Source organism: Coptis chinensis, chromosome 4 (assembly GCF_015680905.1).
Source record: "Coptis chinensis isolate HL-2020 chromosome 4, ASM1568090v1, whole genome shotgun sequence".
Lineage (NCBI taxonomy): Eukaryota > Viridiplantae > Streptophyta > Magnoliopsida > Ranunculales > Ranunculaceae > Coptis > Coptis chinensis.
In genome coordinates this window covers 76,336,244-76,347,252 of record NC_141459.1, presented here as the reverse complement: position 1 = coordinate 76,347,252, position 11,009 = coordinate 76,336,244, and positions in this window count along the sequence as shown.

The window sequence follows — 11,009 nt, the reverse complement described above, 5'->3', positions numbered from 1 at the left end:
ACAAGATAATGTTTGTTCCATTAATAGCAAACCTAACGTGGCTTGGCGACAAAACCCCAACTTCGGTTGGCGAAATAATCAACAACCTCCAAGGTTGTTTAACCCAAATGTTAGGCCAACAAACAATTACAACCAAGGTCCACCAAGGCAAGGACAAGGTCAGGGTAATTATAATTATAACAATCAAGCTCAACCACGACAAGAACAAGGTCAGGGTAATTATAATAATTATAACAATAATAATTATAATACTAATAGAGGTATCGTTCTGGTAAATAATAACTACCAAAATCCACCCATTAATAATCAATGTGACATAGTTCTTGTCACACAACCAGTAGCAAATACTACTCTACAACCGGATTGTTTTGATACCTTTATGCAATCTCAACAACAGATTTTACAAGCCGTCCAACTTTTCTTATAGCAGTTAGCTCAAGAGAAAGTACAACCCAAAGGTGTGTTTCCAAGATAAGCAATACCCAATCCTAAAACACCAAACACAGCCTTTGAGGTAAACGGTAATACTAGTAATGAAAATGCAAACGTAGGTGAGATAAATTCCATCACCACTCTCCGTTCAGGCAAAGTGGTGGATAACAAAGTAACTATGTCTATAGTTACCCCACCAGTAGTCCCTACACTAGATACCGAAACTGAAACTGAAGATCCTACCCCTGTAGAGGTACCAGTTAAACCACAGCCTAAGAAATAGAAAAGCAAGGCTAACCATCCTGTTAATCCATATGCTAAATATAGAGAGAAACCATCGTTTCCTCATAAATTAGCTATGTTAAACAAGGATACAAATTTTGACGAGATTAGGAATTTTTTTAAAAATCTAACGATAAACTTACCTTTTCTTGAAGCGATTAAAACGTTACCTCACCATGCTAAGTTTCTTAAAGAGTTGTGCACTACTAGGCGTAAAACAAAAATTCCTAAAGATGCCTTTTTAACTGAACAATTTCCAATTTTAACGGAACACAATGGAATCGTTAAGTACAAGGACCCCGGTTAGATCCACTCGTATAATGCACCTTAGGGGATACTTACACGACCACTGCTTTATTAGACCTCAGGGAGAGTGTTAACTTACTCCCTTATTATTTATATAAACAAATAGGTCTACAGGAAATGCAACTTACAACAATGACGTTGCAACTAATTGATAGGTCTATCAAATATCCTAAGGGTGTAGTGGAAAACATGCTGGTTAAGGTTCAGGATTTCTACTATCCCGCTGATTTTGTTATCCTCGATCTGAGAAGTCGCTAACGATTACGTTCCGATCATTTTAGGGCACCTTTCTTGGCAACTGCCAACGCGCTTATAAACTGCTGCGATGGTTCGATGTCCTTGTCTTTTGGTCATCTTTCCGTTGCGGTTAACGTTTTTAAAACGATCAAATAGTTGCCTTATACGAATATCGATGGAGAAGTTAGCATAATCGAGAGCTTAGCTCATGATTATTTCAAAACCACATTTCTGAATGACCAGATGCACAAATTCCTTTCCTTTGGAAGTTCCAACTTCGACAAATACTCCTTGGATGTAGAGGAAATTGAGGAATATTTCCTTCAACTTTTTTGCAAATCTTCCCTGCCACCTCAAGAGTCCCACCCTGCCAACATCCATTTATCCCTTGACGCTATGACGGAAGATGACTTTTTCACCCTCTACCCCAGTGATTCTTTTGACCCACCTATTAAGGAATGTCTGGCATATCTTAAAGCTTCTAATGATCTAAACCTGAGAGCTCTAGCTGACACTCATTCATCTTCCCTCACCAATATTCCCCACATTCTACCCTTTTAAAGGAACCTAGAGTTTACACTTGACCCTTTTGTTTCTTCTGTACTTAATGATTTTCTAAATCCTCTTAATACAGAAATAATTCCCAAGGGAAAGGCACTTGACACCTTCATTTTCAAAATTGAGACAGTTCCCACCTACACCATGAATGAGTTTTGTGCCAAACCTACATTCTCATTTCTTCCATTCCTTACATCTAAAATTCATCCATATCCACCATATCTTCCACAAGCATCCATTTTCTCACGATCATTCACTTGGACACCCTCTCGTTCAAAGGCAAAAAAGAAGGTGCATGCCCAGTTACATTCTAGATCCATCAGACTTCGCTTTCATTTCAATAAGTTGCGTCGTAGAGAATCTTGGGGCTTGATTTTGTTTGGCAGTACATTCCATGTTATTTATTTATGGAAAGACCCCCAAATCTTTAGGTTGTTGATATATAGAAAACTGAAGGGTATATATATATATATATAGTTATTTGTTAAAGTGTTAAAGTCTCGAATATCTGACTATAAACGGCTTATTTTGTTGTTTGGTGTACTTCCTTACAATTCCATATATTGGTAAGTGCACCACTCAGGTAACCGGGCCCTCCTTATGGAGTGTGTGGCTATAAGTACCGGATCATAAGTCCACGTTAAACATAATTCACGTTTTCCACTCTTGCATGTTTTCTCGGATTTTGAGTCTTGTTCTTCTATGGTGTGAATTATGCATTTATTGCTTTACTTTTTTTCTTATATTAAATCTTATTCATAAAAAATAAAAATTGTTAAAATCTTAAAAATAGTAATTTAGGAAGTCTCGGGAATCTAACTTTAAAAGACCCGCTTTTAAAACAAATTTTCTAAACTTCATTGCCAAAAATTTGTTTAGGGGTGGGGTGTTCGTTTCTGTACTAGATTGTTCAACTTTCCATTTGTGTTGTGTAGGACGTTTAATTGTATTTCTATTCGGGTTGACATTATCTATGAAATTAGAGTTCATCCATTCGCATAACTTACGTCACACACGCACTTTGAGGCATTTTCCATCTTCTTATATGTCATCCACGGTCGGAATAGAGTGTTTTATGGATCATTGGATTGGAAATTCTCTCCTGATCATTTCAATAAGTCATTCGCAAAAATCGAACCGGTAACGAAGCGGCAAATTTAGTTTGAAGTTGCACGAAAAATCAAAAAATTCAAAAATCAAATTGGGCTTGGGCCCAATCTCGCACACACGTGCAACACACATGCGTCTCCATTTTCAACATAACAGTCGCGATTTCACCTTCCAAAACCGCCATTACCAAATTCAAAACCATAACCTAAAATTAAAAAAAAAAAAAAAAAAAAAACCTAAATACAACCAAATACAACCCAAATTCAAAACCTTACCCAAAACACTCCCACCACCATCCCCAACACCGAAAATTAGAGAAAAACCACAAAATATTTGAACTGCCGTACAACAGCTGTCCCACCACCATCGTTTTTTTATTAAGGTTGTTTCACATCGTTTCCTACACCACATACAAACCCCCAAATTAATTCAAAACTTTCAATGGCTCTAATACGAAGAATTCTGCCGGAACAAGCTTTTACGGAGTAGTACCGGCCCGCCCGCTTTTTGTGACGAGATGATTAGGAGGAATTGGAATAGGTTGTGGTACTCGACAAATAATTTCTACCACTCCGATTTGGTCAAACAATTCTATAAGAAGAGAGAGTTGGATGGTCGGAAAGTTTTCATGAAGGTGGTCAAGTTAGAGAGAATTATCGAGAGAAGTTGGGTGAGATTCTAGGCATTATGCCCGAACGCCACCTCGACGCCACACCGCGGCAGGAATCCCAGTATACTGGAGTTCCTGCATTGATGAACGACACTCTCATGGAAAGTCAATACAATCCGAATTCTCATTGTGCTCGACAGTCATCTCTGCGAACCAACCAACTGTCTGTAGCTCAGTGGATTGGTAAGAACGTCATTGGGAAGGAGAAAGTGAGCGACATCGGTTTGACATGTCTGCACGCTATCTGGATATTGTAAGAGAAGAGGTATGAATTCTATATCCTCGAGTTTTTGATAAATATGATTAGAGGAATTGGGAAGAGTATTGCACCATTCCCTGCTTTAATTACGAAGATAATGTTGTCTTTGGGGAACCAAGAACTGAGTAGACTATGTTGAAATTGCATTCAAATGGAATTATTTATACGGAGTGCATCCAAAAGACTTGGATGTTGCCGGAGGATAGGGTGGTTGATTCGGATGAGGAAATGGAGGACATGACATGTTTGGATGAAGATGCCTTGGAAAAGTGTACGTCTGAGTTAGAACGCATGTCAGTGTTGCATACTGGCGTGCGTTGCATTTATGCTATTTGTGAAGATGTACGGGATAGGCAGATTATAATTTGAAGTAAACAAAAGAACCTTTAGACGAGTTTTGAAAACCTCAAAAAGGGTCAGGAGGATCTCTTGTGTAACATGGAGACACTCCTTCAGCATCACAATGCGCAATATGTAAAGATGAATGCAGCAATGGAAACACAACGCCTGTTCCAAGTAGAGATTCTATGATGCATGAAACCCATGGAAGGTTCTGTTTCAGATGAGTCTGAGAGGCATGAGCATCGTCGTCAAAGGACGGATGGCTTTGGCCCTTCTTCATCCCATGCCCAATCTCCATCTCAGGGTCCATCTTCATCACGTGGCTAGGTGTTTCAAAACATTTGGTGTTTCGATGTTATTTAGTTGTTTTTATTAGTTCGGATATTAAGTTTTTTAAAATTTAGTAGTTAAATTTAAATTCGGTAGTTAAAATGTTGTTTGAATTTCATTTTTTAATATAATATGGTTCTTTTTAAATTATGCATTGTTTTATTGTTAATCCCACCTTCCCGAATTGTTTGGGGGTGGTATTAGTTAGTCTAGCATGATTTTTATATAATCCACAAATTTATTATATAATTTTGCGATGATTGTTGGGAATATTGTCGATATGGGCATGGCTATGAATAGATATTGTGATAGGATGAAATCTCGATGAGTTAGGCAGTTTCTATCCTAAATTCAACCTAAAATATATTAGGTTTGTTTTGGAATAGAGAATATGGGTTGTTACCGTTTTCGGTTTTAGAAATTTTTTGTTTTCGGCAATTGCCTTAAAACTTTTTGGTAATTTCCCGATTCGTTTTAGCAACTTAAAACCTATAAAAACTTCATTCATTCTACACTCACAACCCACACTACACCTCACTTTCATCTCTCACCTTTCACTCCCACGGTTCCCATCTTTCTTATCCATTTTAGCACTATCGCCAAAGACGAGAGCGCCACCAACCCCAATGGAGCTACCTACACGCCCTAGGCAATCGCCTAACAGAATTTCATCGAGCGCACCGCGCGACCGTACCAAGCCCCCAAGCCGAGCTGGCCCCCCACGGCCCACAACACCGAATTCCAGTTTTCATCCCGAAGCGACCAGCCATCCCAGAGCATAAAGTGAGCCACTGCTTAAGTGCTGGAACTCAAAAATCACCAAGGCGCACCCCGCGCCCACCCAGGCATAGGTGGAGCACACCCCACGCCCAGAACCCCGAGGCCAAGAAAAATTCCAATTTTCTGTGGGTTGTTCCAGGATCGTTGCAGTTGTTCTAGAAAGTAGTTTTGTGATGACTTCTCCTATAGTAATACCGGAGCAATCTTTCGAACACTTGTTGGGGAGCGAGTCTTATGAACATTGGTTCCGCAAGAGGATCATGCAGTTCGGATGGAGGCATCTTCTGGTAAGTGAAGACGACTCGTATTCACCTAAGCTTACTGAATTTTTTTACAATAATGTTAAGTTCTATTGTAACCAGGATGGAGAACAAGAATTCTCCGTCACGATTGATGACACACCCCTAGATTTCAATAAGTATGTGGTAGCATTAGTTCCGGGAATACCAATACCAATACCATACTAATATTCGCCGATATGACATTCTCCGAGTATTAGTGGTTAGTCTTAAGAGAGCCCAAAGCATGCAACATAAGCATCTTCTTATGCCTATTTTGGTTTGCCGCATCATGCTCAGTTGTCTACTTGAATTATGTACCCAGTTCACGGATTGGAAAAGGGTTGAAGTCATGAGACCCACCAATTGGGTGGTTCGCTCATTTCGAGTAATGACTTGGCCGTGATGGCAGGTGCAACCTCATTTGGTGGCTCCTTACACCCCATCGGATTATAGTAACACTAGACAGTGTTAGCACAAGTTGATCACACACCCACGGCCGGGCTTGACAAGTTATCATGGCATGGCAGGATGTGAAGGAACCTCCTCTCTTTGGAGAGGGAAATGAGGAAAATGCTTAAATGCGAGTTAAGTATGTTTAACCTTATTTTGCAGATGTTTCAAAATTTCACACATTTCAATGGTATTTCTCTATCCTATTTATTTAAATACTTTGAGGACAAAGCATGCTTCTTGTTTGGGGGGGGGGGGGGGGATAGAAACACGTGTAATTAAGGCATCTGTTAGGATATAGATATGTATAATATGTACTTGTTTTCTAGTTAAAAAAAAATCAAAAATTTTAAAAATATAAATAAAAAGTATGTTATACACTTAGGAATATTGGTATTGTTTTCTTTCTCTATGCTCTCAATAATCTAGAAGTCTCACGTAACTTTTGCATTAGAATAGCTTTTAGAAACTTAGGCTAATATATAGGTAATAATCCTTGCATCTATCTATAAATATGTTACATGAGTATCTATGATTGTTGGCAGTAAGTTTCTGAAATCTAGGCTAGAGTACTTATTCTACAAATCCTGTGAGAATATAGCCTAAAGCCTTATATGAGTGAACATTTGAGAAATGGCACAAGGGAGAAATAAAATCCGAATAGAGAAATCACACGTCCACTTGCTTGATTACTATATCATATCTTAAGCGAGAATTTAGGCCCTCTTTGGATCGATATAGCCAGAAATTCAAACCTATGAATTATTTTCCGCTAGTCTCCCCTCTAAGCCTTTCTTTAGCCATTCATAAACCACAAATCTTTTTACCCCAAAACAAAATAAAAAAAAAAACAAAATTTAAAAAAAAACAACCTACCCAATTATTTGAATAAGTCTGAGAATAGAGATGAAGAATAGAAAAGAGAAGAACCTTTGAAATCAAGAATTCGTTAGTCACTTCAGATGAGAAAAATAAGTTTCCATCGAAATAAAAAATAAAATAAAAAAATAAAATAAAAGAAAATAAAGAGTTAGAACTCCAAAAATAGAATCAAGGAGTCAAAAGCCAAAGAAAAAGAAAAAAAAAATATGGCTAAGGATGGAAACAAAGTGTAGAAGCAAAAGTAAAGAACAAGGTTTTCTCTATTTACATAATATGAAGACTCTATTATCTCAGACTTGTCCTTTTTGAATATCCATTTGCTTCCTTCTTAAACCATCTCCTAATCCCTACAACACCTAATAAAGACCTCTAACTTAATTAGGAATAGGTTAGTGTGATAGTAAGTGGCAGATGTATTTGATCGACTCCGGCTTTCTTGTGTGTCATTGAGATTGTAAGGTAAAGTGTGCCCACTGCACACTGGAGTAGCGAAACTTGAGCGGAAAAATCAGAGTGGTTTTGTCTTGACATTTATGTGAGGACCTACTTAAGGACGCTATTCCGAGTTTTCAGAAACGGACCTGCTAGTGCATTTCATAGTATTACTCATTGTATATATGTTTATTCGTAGATGATTGATTATTATGCATATATTAGCTTAGGTTTCAACTTAATTATTCTGTATCCATTGCTAGTGAGATGTATAGATAATTGACATATAAATAAGGAAACAATAGTTTTATTTCTTAGTGGTTGTAGTATAGATGAAGTTTATGAGTACCTTCACTTGAAAACTCTCACGAGGCTACAACTCGTCCACTAGGGAATTCCTAGTGGTTTAAGGCCTTGTTGCATATGGTCAATGCAATCGCACTCGGCGAAACGATATTAGTTAGGACTCCATTTTTGGTCACTTATGCTAATTTCTCATATTTGCTTGAGGACAAGGAAAATGCTGTTTGGGGGTGGTTTGATAAGAGCCCAAAACTGTAGTTTTAACCCCTTAACAATAATACTTTTAGACCAATTATGCGAGTAATAAATAAGAGTTAATGCTAATTACGTGCTTTTATGTATTTCATACATTGAAGTCAATTATGTGCAGAAATGTGCCACTTCAGCGATATAAAAGAGCAAGGGTTGGTTGTTAAGAAGTTCTATGATTAAAGGCCAAGACGGGCAGAAACAGCACACAAAAGTCAACAGAACGTCTAAAGATCATATCTTTGGACTCATGCCTCGGAATTGGGCGTACCTTATGTCAAAACGACCGGCTCGAAAAGAACTTTCCAATGGTCCAAACTTTGACCCAATCAGAGTATCAGAAGTAGACAAAAAGCCTATTGAAGTCAAAGCCAGCTGAAAAAGGCCGTGTGGATTGAAGAAATTGGGTTTTGGGCTCGATTTTCTGGCCTAAAACATGGATCTTCAGCCCATGCACGAAAATGTGGATTTGGTCTCCTCCATTTTCACACATAAGACTTAACTCTTAAGTATCAATGAGCTTAGGATAGAGGTAGCCATTAGAGTAGCCATTAAAGCTTAGTTCTAGATCTAGTTTCTCAATTAATTAATTAGTTGTTATTCTTGTTTTAATTCCAGTATTGAATCATTGTTTATCATTAATTAGATAAATAAAATAGTTAGTTCTTGATAATTTCGATTTTGTTATTTAAAATTGCTTAGATCTAATTTCAATTCTTAGTCGTTAATGATTTCTTAGTTGTTAATTTAGATTTCAATTATTGTTTAGTTGAATTTAATAAAATTAGAATCTTTATATTATGTCTTATTCAATTTCATATAGAAATGATAGTTTGATGAATCAAGGCTAAACCTCCATTAGAGGTGTTTGATGAAGCCTTGATGAAAACTTGATTGTGTAGTATAGAATCGTTGTAAGAGTCTATTCCACTCTAGAAGGTCGTTGATTCACCATGAGAATGGGTGGATGTCCTCACATGCTAGTTATGAATTGGTAGAGATGTCGTGTATAATTAGGGATTAGAACGACCAATTCTTACCGTAAGAACGTAAGAATTGGATTACAACAATCTATGCTAGTTTCTTAAGTTGGATTTAAGGTGGATTCAATTCCCCCCCTAATTCTTATTCTAGATTCAAACTTTAGTATTCCGTAACATTTCGTAGTATAATTCGTAAAACTCTCATTGACTTTGGTATGATTGATAGTCGTAGGAAACTTGAATGCTAAAGAACTAGGAGTGGAACGAATCTTCTATTCCAACTCTACTTCAATAGTATTGAGAGTAGAAATCTTTGATAATCACGAGTATAGTTCAGTTTTAGTTTTTCTTGCGTTTAGAGTTTCATCGCTTTATTCATTAGTAAAACTATTCAATTTCACTATTATCAGTGATTAGTATGGATATCATCGTCGTAATCGTGCAGGTGACAACCTTCGAAGTCCTTGACAGCACCAAGATCAACGTTATTGCCACTGTTTTTGGGACCCTGGGCCACTCCAACTTGATCATCTTCAATATTGTCTACAACAACACCGCCTTCACCACCACCAATAACATCATCGTCTTCATACGTCATTGTTCGTGCAACTAGAAACAATTCTCCTTTTGTTTCTACAATGGACATGTGTCTGTAGTACCTTTCTTCTGATGGCGGCAATGCATATTCAATGATTGTTTGGTTCTCAGGGTTAACGATATCACAACCGCCAAGGTAGTATATGGCATAAAACTTCTTGTTGTAGTTTATAACATCCATGTAGTCTCGGCCTTCTGAAGCTATTATGGGAGTCCATGTTTTGTCTCCAATCTTGCAGAAGGCTAAACATGGTGATGCTCCACTATATATAATTAAAACGATGGTCTGTGACGAGTCATCTAAACCTGTAGGTGTGGGATCCGACGATATGACCGCTCTATCTACATACCACTTGGTGAAATAAGTAAATCCTTCATGTGGTGGAGGGAGAGTCATTGGTGATGGAGGTTTGAATTTCACTCCAGACAATGGACTGAACAGTTGCATATCATATCGGTCATCAATCAAAACAAGCCAACCTAAAATGGATCCACAACAATAGTACTGATGAGGCACTAGGAAGAGTTTGTGTTGGATTTCCATTGTTGCTCTCCAAAAAATTGAAATATCTATTAGCACCTCAAACGGGTTCTAAACAGAGCCGTGTTTCACTGTTACTAGCTTCGCCTGGAGTCACAAGTTGCGGAAAAGATTGTTGGAGATCATGGAGTCTATTTTCAACAACTAACCTCCAAGATTTACAAACTGTGCTAAATCGAAAAGGTTCTGAATCTATCGTCAATCTTCTTACAATCACTCCTAGTAGATCCTCTGGTAAATCAGCCCAACCTGCCATGTTGCCTTTTTATTTCTCTCTACTCCTCTGTCTAACCAACGAGGTCCTTAGAAGAAAAACCTTCAACACTGAGAGACGTATAGTCTTCCTTACACTATTGAAAGCTCGACTTCCCTATTCCTTAGTATAAAGTTTCCTATAGTCTTCCTTACACTGAGAGACGTATTATCAATGAACAAGCAATAATAAGATGGTTTACTTCTGTTGTGAATATAACACTACGGAAACAATGTTACCCACTACAATAGATCAATCCTACACAAGGATCGATCCTTCTTACTAGACAAAACTTCAACACCCTCCAAAGTAATCTCAACACTTCTCAATATCAAATAACAAGTATCTAAAGTAAAACAATTAATGTAAAAGAAGAACAAACCACAAGATGAGATATATCGTGGTTCGGCAATTTGTCTACATCCACACTGCGAGTTCCAAGCTTTACTAGATGTCTGGAGTAACAGATTACAAGTCTCTCAATTCACTCACAAAGAATGAACACTCAACTCACAAAGAATTGCTCACTTATAATCTCTATCTTTCTTTGTTTTTGAAAAGTTAGGTTTCTACAGAAAAAACCTATATTTATACTATTTTAGAAAACTTCCAAAAAAGGGCAAATTCGTGCTGAAATAGGGTGGAGCGCGGGTCGCGCTGAAGAGCCTGTAAGTCACCAAAGGTATGAGCACAGATCGCGCCTTGCCCAAGTGTAAATGGAGCGCGGGTCGC